The 18,448-nt window shown below is 44.4% G+C and overlaps 1 protein-coding gene across 2 annotated transcripts in view; it reads right to left on the bottom strand.

Annotated features, from left to right (window-relative positions):
• LOC131679058 (uncharacterized) overlaps positions 1–3,432 on the bottom strand; it is a 61,466-nt gene extending 58,034 nt beyond the window's left edge. Inside the window, exon 1 of one of the 2 annotated variants that reach the window (XM_058959609.1) lies at positions 1,932–3,432. The gene's annotated coding sequence lies outside the window, so the exon portion shown is untranslated. The remainder of the gene's footprint in view (positions 1–1,931) is intronic. The other variant, XM_058959610.1, reaches the window with a different exon arrangement.
• Between the last annotated feature and the right edge of the window lie 15,016 nt (positions 3,433–18,448).

Raw genomic sequence — 18,448 nt, 5'->3', positions numbered from 1 at the left:
ACAGTGTGTTTCCACGGTGGGGGCACTTCCTGTACAATTCGACATTGCTTCGTGGTTATCTTGAACCGATCTTTTAGATTGTTGGGTGGATTGAATAAACGGCTTTTCAGCATGAATCAGCAAAAAGATCGGTTCAATACGTAATCCTCCTTCTTCCCAACAATTGTGAGAAAATGTCTATTCTCTCATACCCTGAATTATTAGAGATTCCGATTTTTTTTTATTATAGTCGTACTACCAAATACACTATTCTTGGGAAATGTGGAAAATCACAGCTATAAACCACTATTAGAGCATCATAACTGGATTACGACAAATAAATAAATTTATCTCATCCAACGAGAAAAAAGCCCGGAGTTGCTTAGACTAAACAAAAAGGAGCTTTGCATCATAACTGGACTACTTAATCCTAAGAAAATTAGTAAACTTACAATCAACAGATGTCGCGTATGTGAACCTAAAATTTGGACTACAAATCCTAAACAGGTAATAAGCTTCATGTGGAGTGGAGTGCCTAACTGGGAAGAGTGTGTATCTCAAAAACGAAGATCATTCATCAATAATGATATGTTGTAGTGGATAGTACACTTAGATTGAGGACGGGGCATACCACAATAGTTCGAAATACTAGCCGCAGTAGTTCGTCTTCTACCATAAATATCATTATTAATAACTTTACTGAAGTCTCTAAATAATGTTAAGGAAGACTTCATTCTCCATTATTACTGCTAGGGGGATTATTAATCAGAATTATTTGAAATCATGTGATCTTGACAGTAAAAAACAAATTTTGAACATTTATTTCTGTATTCTTGACAAAAAAGTATACAATTTTAGAACGCGGTTTCGTATACAAAATCCTATTACGCCATTCGCTTTCAAATTTAAGATTTGTTCCAAAGTTTCGAGTGTTTTCAAGGGGGGGGGGGGGTACTACCTATAGTACCCATGTTATCCACCGAGCTTGCTTATTTTTAAATAACACCGGGTGTGGCTATTCTAATAATTGATTTGATAATACAAAACAATCACTATGCTATATTTCTCTTTAGTGGAGAAAAATTAGGAAAAAACTATTTTTTGTCCACTTAGGAGAAAATTGTTTAAAACGACCTTTGCACAATAAAGGGCACAAAATCTATAACTATATTAGTTATGGAATCGGCATTTCGACTACGTCTCATCAGAATTCGACACTAATTTAGTGACAGCATTAAGCTAGCGCCGGATTGACGCTAGCTCCAAAAACGAAAACACGATCTGTTTTTCGAGCAAACCTCTAACACTGTGTGATGGCTCGCATGAAAAGGAGTTCAATTTTAAGTTGATGAAAACTACTGCAATCGAAAGCGAAATTTTCTCCACTAGGGAGAAATATAGCACAGTGAATCTTTGCTAAGCCAAACCAAATGGTTCGATTTCAATCATTCTCATCAGCTTAAAATTAAACTTCTTTTCTTGCGGGACATCACGTAGAGGTTTGCTAGAAAATCAAATCATGTTTTCATTTATGGAGCTAGCGCTAATCAAGCTCTAGCTTAATGCTTTCACTAAGTTTGTGTCGGATTCTGATGAGACGAACTCGGAACACAAATTTCATAACTAACAAAAAAATTTATATTCTCAAAAATACCGATTCTGACGCAGAGAAGGAATTTCCCTTTCTACTTCCCGAAAAACAATATACTGTGACAGAACACTAAAGTTGATCTTTTTTCGAACTGTGTCAAACCCTAAAACAGCCAAAACAATGTACACATGCTGTCTTTTGGAAAAAAAGGCAAATACACAAATGAAACATAATGGCATCAATCTTTGTTTTAGTTTAAAATATCAACTCATTTTTTCCTAGTCCCATAATTAAAAGAATAAAATTAGAGTGTTAATTGACCACAATACACTTTCCATTCAATGGATAGTTTTCGACTTACCGCACGAGGTTCCACCTACAACAGATCGAGTACCGCTCACCTCTTTAACGATAAATATCCTCAATAAGCTTACGAATACTGATAATTGCACCTAATCCCTCCACAGCGATACTACCGATCACAAGTTCTTAAATACACGATACCGAAACGGCCCAACCAGTCCCAGGCTTGCTTAGCACTGCATTCGACGGGTTCCACTTCAGAGACTAATCCTCTTTGGCGCGCATAAATCAAACAAACGCGTTTCTTTCGGCTGCCTCTTTTCCCAGCACTGAATCCATTTTCCACGCCATGCGCGCCTAAAAGCTCTCAGCAAACTTCACTTCCTTCCAAAACTGAAACCGTGCGTATCCACTCCCCCCCCCACTCTGCCGTGCCGGCGAGAAGGGTCCGGCAAGAGCCGATTTTGTAGATAATTTAATAAACTTGTTCCAAGCTGGCAGGGTTCGTGTATTTGTGTAAACGTTGCAAAAAATTACTTTGAACTTGACCGAAATCAATATTTTTCTTTTTTGGTCGTGGGTTCCAAATAAAACAAAACTCGTTTTTTTTTCTTCCCGAACTCTTTGCGCCAAACTGTTTGCTAGTGGTGGTCGACGCTATTAACGCTTTGATACTCTTTTTGTGCTTCAGCAAAAGCTGTGCCCGACCCCCGGTTGTTGTCTCTGGATGATGATGATGTTTTTTTGTGTCGCAATGTGCGGCGGGTTTCAGAGGGAGCCCGGCAAAGTATATCTTTTCTGGCACTCCTTGCTCTCCGCCGGCAGCAGAAGCAGCTTGGGCAGGAACAGCGACCAAACACTGAACACTCGCGCACTCTGTTGATCTCACGCGGGGGGTGGCAAGCAACAACACTACTCTCGGGGAGGACCCCTCACAGATCGCACGACGCCGTTTTTGGACACCACGCAAAAGTTGTACCCCCTCTGTACCTAGCTTCCGTCCGCAGGTCCGAAGAGCTTCACACCGTATAGACCCGGACCAGGCGCGAAATGTGGTCTTCCGACACCACGGGCTTTTGCTTTCTTTCACGTTTTTATGTTTTCATTCAACACACAACATATCAATCAAAAAGAAATTAATATATTAATAAGCCTCTTTTTCTTCTTCTTTTCCTCCGGCCTGATCGGAACACACAGGCCTAGTGTCGAACGGGAACGTGATGGCCAGGTTTTTTCGAGGCTTGAGCACACATTTGATCGGTCGATTCTTGTTTCTCACGAATCTTTTTGTCGTATTGCATATGTGTTACAATGATGGCTTTCTGTTTGTTCACTTCCACTTTTTACCGCTCGATCGTCAACGACTTAATAATGGGACACGCTCGGGGACAATGGCGGCAAATGTATCACTAATTACTAAGCTCACGCATATAGTACATCAACATAACTGATTCTATTTGATGAATATCCTGGCGAGGAAACAACACTTCACGTACTAATCGACGAACCCGACTCGAGACGTTAGTTTTCTCCACCATCGAAAGCCTGCTTGCGGTTTATTATGCTGTCGCGATACGACTGATCAGTTGGTTTGAGAAGGAATTAAACTTTAAGTTTTACTGCTTCCAATCACTGCGCGTGCCAAGAGGTAAGCCACTCAGCGCTCTCCCGGTGTTCGCATAGACGAGAGGGAGTTGAAGTCACTCACCGGTGTGGTCTATGCTGGGGATTGATGCCTATGAGGATAGTAGATAATGCAAGATCAAACAATAAATGTTGCTTCTACTGGGTGATAATTACTGGTTTCATCACAATCTAATAACAATTATTGATACACCACGATACTTGAAATAGGTGGGTTGTTGAAATTAAAAGTACCCTTTCAAACTGATATATGATTAATGTCTTAAAACGTAACGCTGTGCATAGTTCCAATTTCTCATTACAGTACCCGTATATGGATTTCACGACCCGTTCAGTATTCAATACAACTTTTTAGGTGTAAAAATGTAATCAAAATCGAAATTATATTAACTTTTGTGGACCTCATTTTTTGTTTCTTGCATATTTGGCACGGCTTCATGCGTTAGCATAACTGAGCCGTAGGTCTTTTTCTTAAAAGTACTACACACCAAAAAATAATGAAATTTAAACGACATGTAAATCGATACGAATGTAAACATACAAAGCTTTGATCAAAAATTTGATTGAAAATTATGTTGAATTCGATGTACTCGTTTATTTTACAGCAATATTGGATTAAAAATACATTAAAGTGCATTGGTATCCCGTTCAATGAAACTGTAATCTTCAATGAACGTGTAAAATTAAAATAAAATTCGTTGAAAAAAGCACGACAAGTTGTGTGTATTTGTGGTGGAACTTAATTTTACATTTATATTCATGCTCCAAATATGTGCATGAAAATAAATTTAAAATCACAAAATATTTTTTTCTGTGTAGAAAGTCAATTTTAATGTTTAAACGATGTAAAAATCTTTTTCTACATCGTGTAAAAAGTTAACTTCGAACTGTCCATCGGGTCTTCTTGACGAAGTTTACTGATGCGTGTTGAGATCCTCTTCCTTGGTGGTGAAATATTAGGTGCGCTGTCTACCGCGCCTTAGGGGTCATTCTGTCCATTTTTTTCTCTCGCCTTTTCGTTCACGTTTATGTCGTTACCGGTACTGCATTCATGATACTCACGGTCGGATCTTCTTGTTTGTTCTTGTACTTACAGGCCGCTGTTGTAAATCCTTCTTCATCGGTTTTTAATTCTTTGTTGATGGTGTTGGATGTTGGTTTGGAGGCATGTCAATCGGTGTAGATTTATGTGTGTCTTTGGTATCTACGATTGGCAAGTTCCTTGTATTTACCACTATGCTGCTGGGGGAGGATGTCGCCGACCTTTATTGAGCGAGTGAGACTATCATCGATGTTTGGCCCGGCGTCGTGCCAAACCCGTGGTCTTACATGTTGCAATAAACTCCGCTAGCGAATGACGGATCTCAATAGTAGCATGTCTGTAATAACCTACGTACTTGGCACTATTGAGAACCAGAGCTACAGGTCCAAAACCCTGGTAAAGGAGGATGGTTGTGATGATCTGGGCCGCGGTCACCACGTAAAGCAAAATAGGTCATAACCCCAAGTCCAAGGCGTGAAGCGACCCGTGCCGAGTTATGAGTGATCGAGGGGGTGAAAAAGATGCTCGATCGTTAACGGAGCCTGTGGGGTACCTGGGCAACTCCCACAGTAAGCGTCCCTTACCACGTTACTGCGGAGCTCTGGCGTGGAGCACCTTTCTTTCTCGCGCGACTTGTGGGATCAATGAGCGACGTAAAAAGCAACAAAAACCAAAAAACGGAGGTGCCGAATACCTTTGCTAAAGGTGGTAGTGGGGAGAGTAGTGGAGCGACGAGGGCTGTATCCGACAGCACCAGTGACCCCCCAGCAGTGGTAGAAAATAGCCCTACCAACGCGCTGGACGGGCCACTATCCACGATGCGTAAATTTGTGGAGCAGCTCGATACTATAATTGAGTTCACTAACGCGAAGCAAAATATCAGCAAGGAGCTGAAACAGAGCCTGCTGGTTCTCCGGAAGGCTGTTGGTGTCGCAAGACAGGAACAGCAGACTTACGCCAAGAGGGTGGAGTGCGGAGAAAAGTCCGACAGAGGAACCCTGACAGTGGCCTCCAAGAGGGAGGGAAGGGAGAAGGCCGTCATAGGTACCCAGACAGTGGCCTTCCCGTTCCCCTTCTATGGAGCAGCCAAGTCGCTCGAAGCGGCGGCTGAGTTCCCCTCGGAGGGTAAGGGCAAGGGCAAACGCAAGACGGCGTCGAACGCAAAGCGCCCTAGGAAGTCACCAGGCGAGGGTGCAAAAACCAACACCATACGGCGTGTAACCGTCACGGCCAAACGCCGTTTGGTCGAGGTAAACCGGGGCGAGAATGCCCCCGCTGGGCAGAGAGAAGGTACCAGCAACTCGGTGCAACCGGGGCAGGGGGGCGTAAACCCCTGGACGCTGGTTACCAAGAAGAAGCCGGCACCGACACCAGATGTACCGCGGCCCGCGAAGAAGGCCAAGGACAGAGGCGAGGCCTGGTGGTTAAAAACCGACAAGGACAAATACGCCGACGTCCTAAAGTCGATGAGGGCGGCCGTAAGCCTCTCGGGCAAGACGTGCGCAGCGCGAGACGCACCAACACAGGAGAAATGCTTCTGGTGCTGAAGCGAGGTGCACAATCTAGTGCAGTGTACAAGGCCTTGGCCCAAGAGGTCCTGGGTGAAGGTGCCCAGGTCAGGTCGTTAGGGGCGGAAATGACTCTCCACTAAATCATGCCCAAATTAAGCCATTTTTGGCGAAAGTTCTTAAATTCACACCTAGAACAAAAATTTGAGCTGACCCATGTATATTTCAAAACTTTTTCAAAATGTGGAGAGGTCTACTCTCCAGTGCAAGTATCTGGACGAGTTCACGACCGCAGACGATGTCGTCGCAGCCGTCAAGGAGCAATGCGACGTGCCAATCGAGCGGGCCTATGTGCGTTTTAGAGGGGGACCCTCCGGCACCCAAGTAGCCTACCTCAGGCTACTGAAGGCGGATGCCAAAAAGGTTACCGTGAAAGGTAAACTGAAGATCGGCTGGTCGGTATACCCAATTAGCATACACCAGCCGCCTTCAGTGGATAGGTGCTATCGGTGCCTTGAGTCCGGCCATAAATCTTACGAGTGTAAGGGCACAGACAGGAGCAAATTACGTCGTCGCTGCGGCGAGGAGGGGCATAAAGAGCGGGTTTGCACTAAGGCGCACAAGTGTTTTATCTGCACCGCTAAGAAGCAAGCCCATAATTACGCTATGGGCGGACCTTCGTGTCCCTTCGGTGAGGCAAATAAGAAGAAGCCGTGAACGTTACACAGCTAAATCTTAACGAACCATCAACCGAATTTGTGTCGATAATGCTGCCATTCTTGCAGCAAATGCCAAACTGAAAGCATCTTGTTCCCCGGGTCCAGATGGTGTTCCCTCGATTTTTGTCAAAAAGTGCATCAGCGGGCTTCTTGAACCACTTCGGCGAGTCTTCGAGCTATCACTCACTACTGGTACATTCCCTTCCTGCTGGAAAGCAGCGCGCATGTTTCCAGTTCATAAAAAAGGAAACAAATCGAACATCTACAATTATCGGGGAATCTCGTGTTTAAGTGCCGTATCAAAACTGTTCGAGCTGGTTGTGTTAGATCCTATTTTCTTTCACTGCAAACACTACATTGCAGATGACCAACACGGTTTCATGCCTAAACGATCGACAACGACAAACCTGCTCTCGTTCACAACATATGTAATGGATGGATTCGCTGACGGATTGCAAACCGATGCTATTTATATGGATCTATCTGCGGCCTTCGACAAAATCAACCATGATATCGCAAACTCGGTATTCATGGACAACTTCTGCGCTGGTTTCGTTCCTACCTCGATGGAAGGCAACTCCAAATCAGCATTAAGGACTGTCTATCTGCACCATTCTTCGTTACATCCGGCATACCACAAGGAAGCCATCTCGGTCCAGTAATATTCCTCCTCTACTTTAATGACGTCAATTTCACATTACAAGGACCCCGCCTTTCTTTCGCCGACGACATGAAATTTTTTCAACAAATACGGGATAATACCGATGCCGAGCTTCTTCAGAGGGAACTGGACAGCTTTAGTACGTGGTGTGATCTAAACAGAATGGTTTTAAACCCGAGCAAATGCTCAATCGTTACGTTCACGCGGAAACGCCAACAGACTCAGTTTAACTACCATTTCTTCGGCTCGAGCATTCCAAGACACTCTCACATCAAAGATCTCGGAGTCATCATGGATTCGGCATTAACATTCAAACCACATACGTCATACATCGTGGATAAGCCATCACGACAGCTTGGGTTCATCTTCCGAATAGCGAAAAACTTCAGGGATGTATATTGACTTAAATCGCTTAACTGCGCGTTGGTCCGCTCAACGTTAGAATATTGTTCAGCTGTTTGGAATCCGAACTACCAGAACGGAATTGACAGAATCGAGGCTGTCCAACGCAGGTTCATACGCTTCGCCCTTCGTCATCTCCCATGGCGAAACAGATTTCAGCTGCCGAGCTATGAAAACCGTTGCCAGCTAATACACCTCGATACACTAAGCATTCGGAGGGACTGCTCTCGAGCCCTGTTCGTCTCGGACTTACTCTCTGCCAGAGTGGATTGCCCTACAATCCTCGGACGTCTGGATCTTCAAGCCCGCGTTCGAGCTCTACGTAATAACTCCCTTCTGCGAGTTTCGCTCAGGAGAACCAACTATGGTTGCCAGAGCGTTGTTACCGGACTCCAACGAATTTTCAACAGTGTGGCGACGGCCTTTGACTTCAACCGGACGCGGAATGCGATAAAAGCGAAAATGTTGTCAATTTTAAAATGTAATTAGTTTAAGCAACCACCATTGGGGCCAAGGGGCCGGTTGGTGAAGGTAATAAACATAAACATAAACATTGTGCAGCAGCCCAACAGCTGCTGTGGCAGTCGGTCTCGGAGTCGAGGACAGATGTCGCGATTGCCAAGATCAATGGTGTGTTCTATTGCAGCTGCTATGCTCCACCAAGGTAGCCAATAGAACAGTTCAACCAGATGATCGACAGGCTCTCGTCGGACCTAGTGGGCCGGAAACCGGTAATCACAGCGGGAGACTTTAACGCTTGGGCAGTGGATTGGGGCAGCCGCTGTGCAAATAGCAGGGGCCAAGCGCTAATGGTGGCGCTTGCGAAACTCGATACTGTGCTAGTCAACAATGGCTCCGCTAGTGCATTCCGTAGAAACGGGATGGAGGCATGGATTGACGTAATATTTGCTAGCCTGAGTCTGGTTCCAGGCATGGAATGGAGGGTAGACGAAGGCTACACCCATAGCGATCATTTAGCAATTCGCTTTAGGATCAACTATGGTGTGCAGCATCCGAGGGCAGAAGATCCCTGCCAGGTACGCGGGTGGTAGTCTAATCACTTCGACAGCGAAGCTTTCACCGCGGCCCTGGGACTGGAGGCTAACACCGACAGTCTAAGCGGGGATGCGCTGGTAGCCGTTCTACCACGCGCGTGCGACGCCACTATGCCGAGAAAAACCCTGCCAAGAAAGGGCAGATGCCCGGTATACTGGTGGAGTGCCGAGATTGCAGCTCTACGATCAGCCTGTCTCAGAGCTAGACGTAGGATGCAAAGAGCCCGCCTCGAGGATGCAAGAGAGAACCGCCGTGAAGTGTTTCGAGCTGCGAAATTGGCCTTAACAAGGCCATTAAAAGCAGCAAGAGAGCGTGTTTCGACAACCTGTGTGAGAGTGCCAACACGAATTCGTGGGGTGACGCCTACAGAATCGTGATGGCCAAGACCAAAGGGGGCTCTCCACCCCCAGAATGGTCTCCGAACCGGTTGGCGACGATTATCGAAGTACTCTTCCCGTCTCGAGTCACAAGCCCCTGGCGAAATGGTGGCTCCGGTGACGAATGAAGAACTACTCGCAGTGGCTATTTCCCTAGCAATGAACAAAGCTCCAGAGCCGGATGGAATTCCAAACAGCACTCTCAAGGCAGCGATCATAGCGAACCCGAACATGTTCAGGCTAGCTATGCTATGCCTTGACGAGTGCCGTTTCCCCGATAGATGGAAAAGGCAGAAATTGCTGCTGTTGCCGAAGCCCAGGAAGCCGCCAGGCGACCCATCGGCGTACAGACCAATCTGTCTGATAGACACGACTGGCAAATTGCTGGAGAGGATCAACCTCAACAGGCTAACCCCGTACGCAGAAGGTATGGACGGCCTGTCAAGCAACCAGTTTGGCTTTCGGAAGGGTAAGTCCACGGTGGACGCTATCAACTGAGTGATAAAAACTGCTGAGATAGCGATCCAACGAAAAAGGCGAGGCATTCGATACTGTTCGTTAGTGACACTTGACGTGAAGAACGCATTCAACAGCCCAAGCTAGGATGCCATCGCGCTCTCGTTACACCGGCTTAGCCTACCGGTGGGTCTGTACCGGATCCTGGAAAGCTACTTCCAGAACCACGTACTGCTATACGAGACCGACGCCGGTCAGAAAAGGGTTCCGATTACCGCCGGAGTCCCGCAGGGCCCGATCCTAGGCCCGGTGCTATGGAATCTCATGTATGACGGGGTTCTGAGACTGAAGTTCCCTCCTGGGGTCAAGATCGTCGGCTTTGCCGACGACGTAACCTTAGAGGTCTATGGGGAGTCAATCCATGAGGTAGAACTAACTGCAGAACACGCGATCAACACGGTGGAGGAATGGATGAGCACGAGAGGCCTGGAGCTCGCTCAGCATAAGACGGAGGTAGTTATCGTCAACAACCGGAAGTCGGCACAACATGTAGTTATCAATGTGGAAGAAGTCGTGATCACCTCACAGCGGAGTCTGAAGTCTCTCGGAGTCATTATAGACGACAAGGTGACCTTCGGCAGTCACGTCGACTATACATGCAACAGAGCGTCGACTGCTGTTGCGGCTCTATCGAGGATGATGTCCAACAGCTCAAAGGTGTGTGTCAGTAGACGTAGGTTACTGGCAGGCGTTGCCGTATCTATCCTCAGGTACGGCGGCCCGTCATGGTCAAGAGCACTGAGGGAAACCAGTTACCTACGGAAATTGGAGAGCACCTACCGCGTGATGTGCCTCAGAGTGACCGCATGGTATCACACGATGCATCCTGCGTGATAGCGAGCATGATGCCAGTCGGGCTGGTCATCCGGGAAGATGAGGAGTGCTTCGAGCTACGTGGAAACAGAGGAGCCCGCGAGCGCACCAGGGTCACCTCGGTCGCCAGATGGCAGCGTGAGTGGGATAACTCCTCGAAAGGTAGGTGGACCCACCGGCTGATACCTAACATATCGAGCTGGGTGGGCAAACCCCATGAGGAAGTTCACTTCCATCTGACACAATTTCTGTCAGGCCATGGCTGCTTCCGACAGTACCTCCACAGGTTCGGGCACGTGCAGGTCTCCGCCTGATCTGACTGCCCTGGTGTCGACGAAACTACCGAACACATACTGTTCGTATGTCCTCGTTTCGACGTCGAAAGAAGAGCAATGCTTGACGTCTGTGGCTGGGACACAACCCCTGATACCCTTATTCAGCGGATGTGTCAATCGGTAGAGAAGTGGAACGCAGTCTCGACTGCAACCACCCAGATTGCCTGTAGGCTACAGGGAATCTGGCGCACCGAGCAACAAACGACGGGCACGACTAACTAAGTGAGTGAATGGCCTGTTCATGCTGAGGCAGGTTTGACGCAGCGACTGGCAACCGCGTAAGGGGTAAACCCAGCCACCCCGAAGCAAGGCAGAAGAGAGAGTGTATAGGCGTATATGTGGACTGCCTCATACCAAGATGGGAGGGTCGTAGCGTAGTATGTTGGGACTTAGCTATCGATGCCTCGTGGCGTGGCAAAGAAGTCAAGGGTGAGCTTCTAAGTCAGCCTCACACGGTATAGGTGGGGCGAGCACACAAGTCAGCCTCGCAAGGAGCGAAAAAGGTGAGCACAAAAGTCAGCCTCATGTGGAGTGTTAGAGAGTGAATCAAGGTGCGATAGAGAGAGCACCCAAATAAGCCTCATACAGGACGTATGAACGCGTGAGTGAGATGAATGAGTACATCAAGTACAGCCATCCCCCCAGAAGTAATACCGAGAGGTAGGAACGATGGCGGAGCCCAATGGAGTTTAGTCGGTATTAATGGCTGCGTCACCATTCGAGCCCGACACACCCCCAGTACACCCCGTGTGGTAGCTTGGCATCTACTAATAGCACGTGTACGTAAATGTATTCTCCATTGTAAAAAAAGCATGTTGCAATTGGCCGGTGGTTGGTAGGGGCCTCGTTCGTGAATTAGTTGGCAACGAAGGTCTTCTCGAGAAGGTTCAGAGTTCATTTGAAAGCTACCCTAGCTGCTTCCCAGTGGCAGGGTGGTATTCCGGCCTCGATGCAGGCTACTTCAGCAGGGGTGCTTGGTAGTAGCCCGGAGGCACTCCGCACCGCTCCGTAGTATGATGGCCCGAGAATAGTGGAGAGCCCTTCTACGTTTCGGTGCGTCAGTTCGATTCCGTAGAAACATTGACTGTGTATTTGCGACCGTCTTGGACATTTTGTGCTGTTCTGCGGTTGTTTTTCGAATGGCGGACCAGCCGCTTTCTGCTTTTGTAGTCCATTTTAAGGCGTTGGAAGTGGGCCGTCATTGTTATTTTTCTGTCGAGGATGATTCCACGGACCACTAATTCCTTCGGGAAAGGGACGGCGATGTTGTTGAGGCGTATTGGTCGGGAGTTTGGTAGGTAATGGGTACCACAGCAGTGGGTGATGAGGCAGAGATGTTGAATCCGCTGGCGAGTGGAGTGGAGTGATATCCGGAAGCGCGGTACCGCTTTTACCAGTACCATAGGATGATTTCGTCCGCGTAGACGAATAGGTAGACGCCTTTTGTAGTGTAATGAAAATCAAGTTGATCCGAACCAGTTTCGTGGACCTCCTGGGACAATGTGCAGCCTATGCAGATCCAGAAGCGTCGTTTTGTGAGATAGTGTTAGGTGAAGGTGCCGAGGCTACCCTGCAGGCTCCAGGTCTTGAAGTACGTCTTCGCGCCACATTGTGTAGTAAGCTTTTGCCAAGTAGCACTGTTGGCAATAAGGTCATTGAAATGTAACAACACGCTTCCAACTGTCGTGACGCAAAGCAGTCATTGCTCTTGTCCGACGCAAACAGCTGCCAAACACGTCCGCTCGCGCTAAATTTTGCCAACAGGATAACGCAACCTCAGCGACCACAATCCTTCGCTCCTTTTCATGGGCAAAGCCACGCTCTCATCCCAAGTTCGTTCTTTCGACCAAGCTATTCCACGAAACTCAGAACAGATGTATGTTGCCGAAAGGAACTCTCCACTCTTTCATCCGTACTCAACAGCTCTCCCGGCTCTCGCTTTCTCTTGTCGGGTAAAATTTAAAACGAACCTCTCTGCAACGATTTCTCATCATCGTGCTACCGTCAACCTCAAGACGTGGTACTCAGAATTCGATCTGCACCTCTCACCAATACCCTTAAGCAAGAATGCGTCCGGCAAAGAATAATCTTTTTATTCTATATTACTACGCTGATAAATGTTTTTAGCCATTTTTTATATTTTATTCCCTAAATGATATCTACCACACCAACTACAATAGATTCGGATAATTTGTAATATGTAGAACAAACTTGGGAAATCACATGAATGGTGGTGGCAGTGCACAGTAGTCCAGGAAGCGAAATTAGCGGGAAACAATTGTTAACGCATTCATCTTTAGGTTTAGAGATTTGGTGTCTTAGAAACATTTATTGTGCGTGACAAACTGCATCTTTTGGCTGAAACGGTTTTTGGGTGGCCCTTAAAATGTCAAAGTTGTAGACATTATTTCAAATTATAGTTCAGAGAGAATGATACTTTCTTCTGCAATATTCTAGAACAATCAATTTTGAGCAACTTTGTTGAAGATACTAAATGTGTATCTCAAACCGTTTTCATTTTATAGTGAGTTCCATATCATAACTTAGGGTGTCTCTCAAAAAAGCAGTTTTCTCCGTACAGTTTTTTAATATGATTTTTCTCACAAAAGTACCCTTCAGTGTACTTTTAGAGCATGATTAGAAGCAACTTTTGCTGAAGAAAGAAAAATTTTATCTTGTCTGGTTTAAAAGTTATACTTAATTTTCATTTAAAAATACGCTCTTTTCAAATGTCGATATCTCAAAAGGGGGCAAACGAAAATTGATAATTTTGATTGCATTTGAAAGGCTGTACTTTTGCCTACAATATATTGAAAAATTGGAGAACGTTTTTTTGTCTTTCTCAAATAAATCAAATTTAAGTAAAAGCATTTTTGCGTATAATCCTACAGCGCTCATATTAAAAAAATATTTGTTTTACGCGGATTCTGTGAATTCATGTCAAGACTTTTCAAGGATCACATACACTTGCAGGCTTTTCATATTGCAAATAGGGTGAGGACCCTATTTTGGGCTCACTCGTTAGGGTGGCGCACTCTATCATTAATTGCTCGACCTATGTACAATCGTTGAAATACATATAAATTATGATCAATGCGTTAGGGTCAATATATTTGCTTTATTCCTGAAAACCAGTATATTAAATAACTTGTATACGAGTGCAATAGAAACTAGAATCGCTTTCCTCTTACTTCCACCCTACCATACCACCAACAAACATAATGGAGCTATCGAAAATGCAAATATACACTGAAGTCTTTTTAGGCGGTTTTTTATGCGCGCATCCCCTACATAAAGAAGCATAAGTGTACAGTATGTAAAATAATTAGACACCCTCGTTCTTTTCTATTTAATCCCATTACCACTACTACTAGTATAACTGATACTGCTACCTGCTGAAACCGTTCCTGCAAATGAACGAAATCGATTGTAAATATGTGTAGATTTTGGGAAATCTTGGCAATAATTCAAAGTAAATTATAGGTCAAGTCATTGGTGATTGGTGGTCTTTACCCTATCTGCATTAGGAAAAGCCTGCAAATGTATGTGATCCTTGAAAAATCTTTATAAGAATTCACAGAATCAGCGTAAAACAAATATTTTTTAATATGAGCGCTGTAGGATTATACGCAAAAATGCTTTTACTTAAATTTGATTTATTTGAGAAAGACAAAAAAGCGTTCTCCAATTTTTCAATATATTGTAGGCAAAAGTACAGCCTTTCAAATGCAATCAAAATTATCAATTTTCGTTTGCCCCCTTTTGAGATATCGACATTTGAAAAGAGCGCATTTTTAAATGAAAATTAAGTATAACTTTTGAACCAGACAAGATAAAATTTTTCTTTCTTCAGGAAAAGTTGCCTCTAATCATGCTCTAAAAGTACACTGAAGGGTACTTTTGTGAGAAAAATCATATTAAAAAACTGTACGGAGAAAACTGCTTTTTTGAGAGACACCCTAAGTTATGATATGGAACTCACTATAAAATGAAAACGGTTTGAGATACAAATTTAGTAACTTCAACAAAGTTGCTCGGAATTGATTGTTCTAGAATATTGCAGAAGAAAGTATCATTCTCTCTGAACTATAATTTGAAAGAATGTCTACAACTTTGACATTTTAAGGGCCACCCCAAAACCGTTTCAGCCAAAAGATGCAGTTTGTCACGCACAATAAATGTTTCTAAGACACCAAAACTCTAAACCTAAAGATGAATGCGTTAACAATTGTTTCCCGCTAATTTCGCTTCCTGGACCACTGTGCAGTGGTAAAGTTTCCCCTAACAGGAAAAAATACTGCCGGAACTTCAGCGAAAGCTATGAAACGTGACGCCAACTGACTGGAGAAAATGATCGAGTTAGTATGAAGTCAACATAAAAACCCTGCGAGGGTGTATGTGAAAGAATGTATATGATGTTGGTCTGCATCTCCAGATCAGTTCACGTCACGCATTAGCGACAGACAGTAAATACACGTATCAAACAGCGTGCTAGATACATCAGCGGATGAGAGAAAAACAAGAACGAGCAATCGAAGGAAAACTGGGAATTAGGTGTACGGAGAAAGTCCGCAGTCGGGGATCTCTCCGTCGAAGTAGGGTAGTTTCACCGCCAGAATCTATCCGAGTATGTCGCGACAAAACTGGGAGCTAAATGGCTCAAAGAATCTGACATCGGTATTGGGAGAAATTCCGCCACTGGGGAACACTCAAAAGGAGTAGAGTAGATTCACCGTCGGGAACTATAAGCGTAGATCGCGACAAAGCTATGAGCTAAATGGCTCTGAAACGAGCATCGATAGCCCGAGAAATTGCGCCACCGAGGATCTCTTAGATGGAGTAGAGTAGATTCGCCGCTGGGGACTACTCGAGTAGATTGCGAAAAGGTTAGGAGCTAAACTACTCATAGAAGCAAACCGAGGTGGAAGCTAAATGGCTCAACGAACGCCAAGGAACCAAAAGGTTCAAAGAATGAAGGTGTAGAAGAACACAATCACTCCCGAAGTAATACCCTATGGTAGTCCTGGGAGGACGAGAACATGGAGGATACAGCGGTTAAGCGAGCAAAAAGCAAGAGGATAAGGCTCAATCTGAGCTTTTATTTTGGATAGTATGTATCAAATTGTGTTTTTTGTAATCTAGCTGAAAAAATAGAAACTGCTCCTTACAGGATGAACAATCTAATGTTTGATTTACCAGTATTTCTAACATAGACACGATTACCATGAACAGCAAAAAAATTATTTCAGCGCCGTCATGCTTAGAGTTGGTTTCTTGATCAACTTAACTCAATTTTGAGATGATACAGTAAACGTTGCAAAATACACCATCAATGTTTAACCCTCGTAATCGCTACACATTTCGTTTCATTCGCGAAACAATTTCCCATGATTATACAGATCATCCAAATTGCACAGCCCAGCCCATTGATTGAAATGGCTCTTATTCAAACAAACGGTTCGATCGATTTTCACATGGCATTAACAGTAACGACCTCTCCGAGCAGCGCACGCACCTTTTTTTTTCTTCTGCCTGTTGCTTATGTTGGTTTGCTTCGCCAATGTCTGACTGAGGAGATCTTGGCCTTCATCTCAGTGCCACAAATTCTCCCACCAAGCCAGCCACCACCGACCGTCCGCGTCCACCGAACAACGAAAGTTCACTCTCTCTTTCATTGAAAATTTAACCTCTTCACTCCCGGCAGCACTCTGATCCCGGTGTGTGGGGGGTGCACAACACTGCGAATTATGATGCAGCTTCCCATCGACTTTAGCATAAGCATAAGCATAATCATGATTGCTTCATACACGACCGGTTGCACGGCTGTTTATTGTCTTATATGCTGCAATTTTTTTCCTGCTGCTATATAATCAGTGCCGGTAAAGCGAAGAAAATAAAAACAACCAGTTATAAAGATAAACCCTTCATTCCCTGCAATAATTTTATGGGATCAATTCAAACAAGCGCAACAAAATCGTGATCATCGGCTTCGAACTTCGGCCCACCGCGGTCACGCCCAAGAGAGATGGTTCCTTTGTGTTTGGCATAGTATAGTTACATATTGAGATCCGATAACGCAGAGTTGTGCATCATATAGGTACTCCGTTGGGGCGCCGGACAAGCATGCATAATATACACACAATAATCGCGATCTCACTGAGTGGTGCAGTGCGAATCGATCGCGATGTTTGGGTAGGATTTCGTGCAGATCGACGCAATCCGATCTCTGATCCTCGCCACCGAAGATACTGAGCGAGAGCGTGATCATCCAAATAAAAAACAAATGCTGGAGAGAGTGCGCACTCATCCAACGAGGGAACTCACTTCTCAATACTAGTAGGTACATTACGAATTTACGTCACATTGTGAATTACTGGGAGATTCATCGATTAGATCGATGAAAGTTATGCATGAAGTTGCGAAGCTTAGTAAAGCGTGATTTTTTTCATTGAAGGCAGTATTAGGGTGATCAGTTAGAAATGGTGCACACTTAAAAAAATGAATATTAAAATTGATGTGAACAACCGTACAAAGTAAAAGGTGAGTCGTTAATTATTGCGACATTTTAGATTGATTGGTAAGTCTGCTATACACTATGCTATATTTCCTCTTAGGAAAATTGGAGAAAAATTTTGGCAAAACTATTTTTTCTTCACTAAGGAGAAAATTGTTTAAAACCACATTTGCGCCTAAAGAGTACAAAACCGATTACTAAATTAGTTATGGGCATGCGTTTCGAGTCCTCTCATCAGTTCTGTCACTAAGTTAGTGTGGGATTCTGATAAGGGGAACTAGAAACGCACTTCCATAACTAATTTAAATCGGCTGTACACGGAAAAAATCCGTTCATAAATTCACGAACAAAAGGTCACAATTTCGTGAACTGAACGTTTTACGAAAACCGTGACCAAGTTCCTGAAATTATGAATAATAAACCACGTATTCATGAAACTATTTGTGTTTTCTAAAAACCAGTTCACCCTGAATATATACATGACGTTACATTAGAATGTTTGGCTGGGTTACTGTCGTTGTTCCTTGGACATGTTTAGATTTTGTTGTGATTCTTGTTCATAATTTGGGAATACACAGTCGACAGTCAAACGTTGTTCATGATGTCTAGAGCTTATTCGCGATTCTTGTAACGTGATACTTAAATCATGAGTAGAGCGATTCATATTCATGATTCCAGGATCTTTGTCACGATTTTAAATATTTTTGTCACGAGTTGTGTGATTTGTGTTCATGATTTCAGGATCTTAGTCGCGATTTTTGTAACCTCTGTTCATGTTATCGTGATATTTTAGTCATGAATAGAGCACTTCATGTTCATGATTTCAGGATCTTGGTCACGATTTTCGATATTTTTGTCACTAGTTGTGTGATTTGTGTTCATGATTTCAGGAGCTTAGTCACGATTTTCGTAATTTCTGTTGATGTTATCTTGATATTTTATTTTAGAGCTTACTTTCAAAGAGTACTGTAACTAGTGTTCATGATAT

The sequence above is a fragment of the Topomyia yanbarensis genome, chromosome 2, assembly GCF_030247195.1.
Source record: "Topomyia yanbarensis strain Yona2022 chromosome 2, ASM3024719v1, whole genome shotgun sequence".
Lineage (NCBI taxonomy): Eukaryota > Metazoa > Arthropoda > Insecta > Diptera > Culicidae > Topomyia > Topomyia yanbarensis.
Note: the sequence above shows the minus strand (reverse complement) of the source record. Positions and strands in the feature narration are given on the sequence as shown.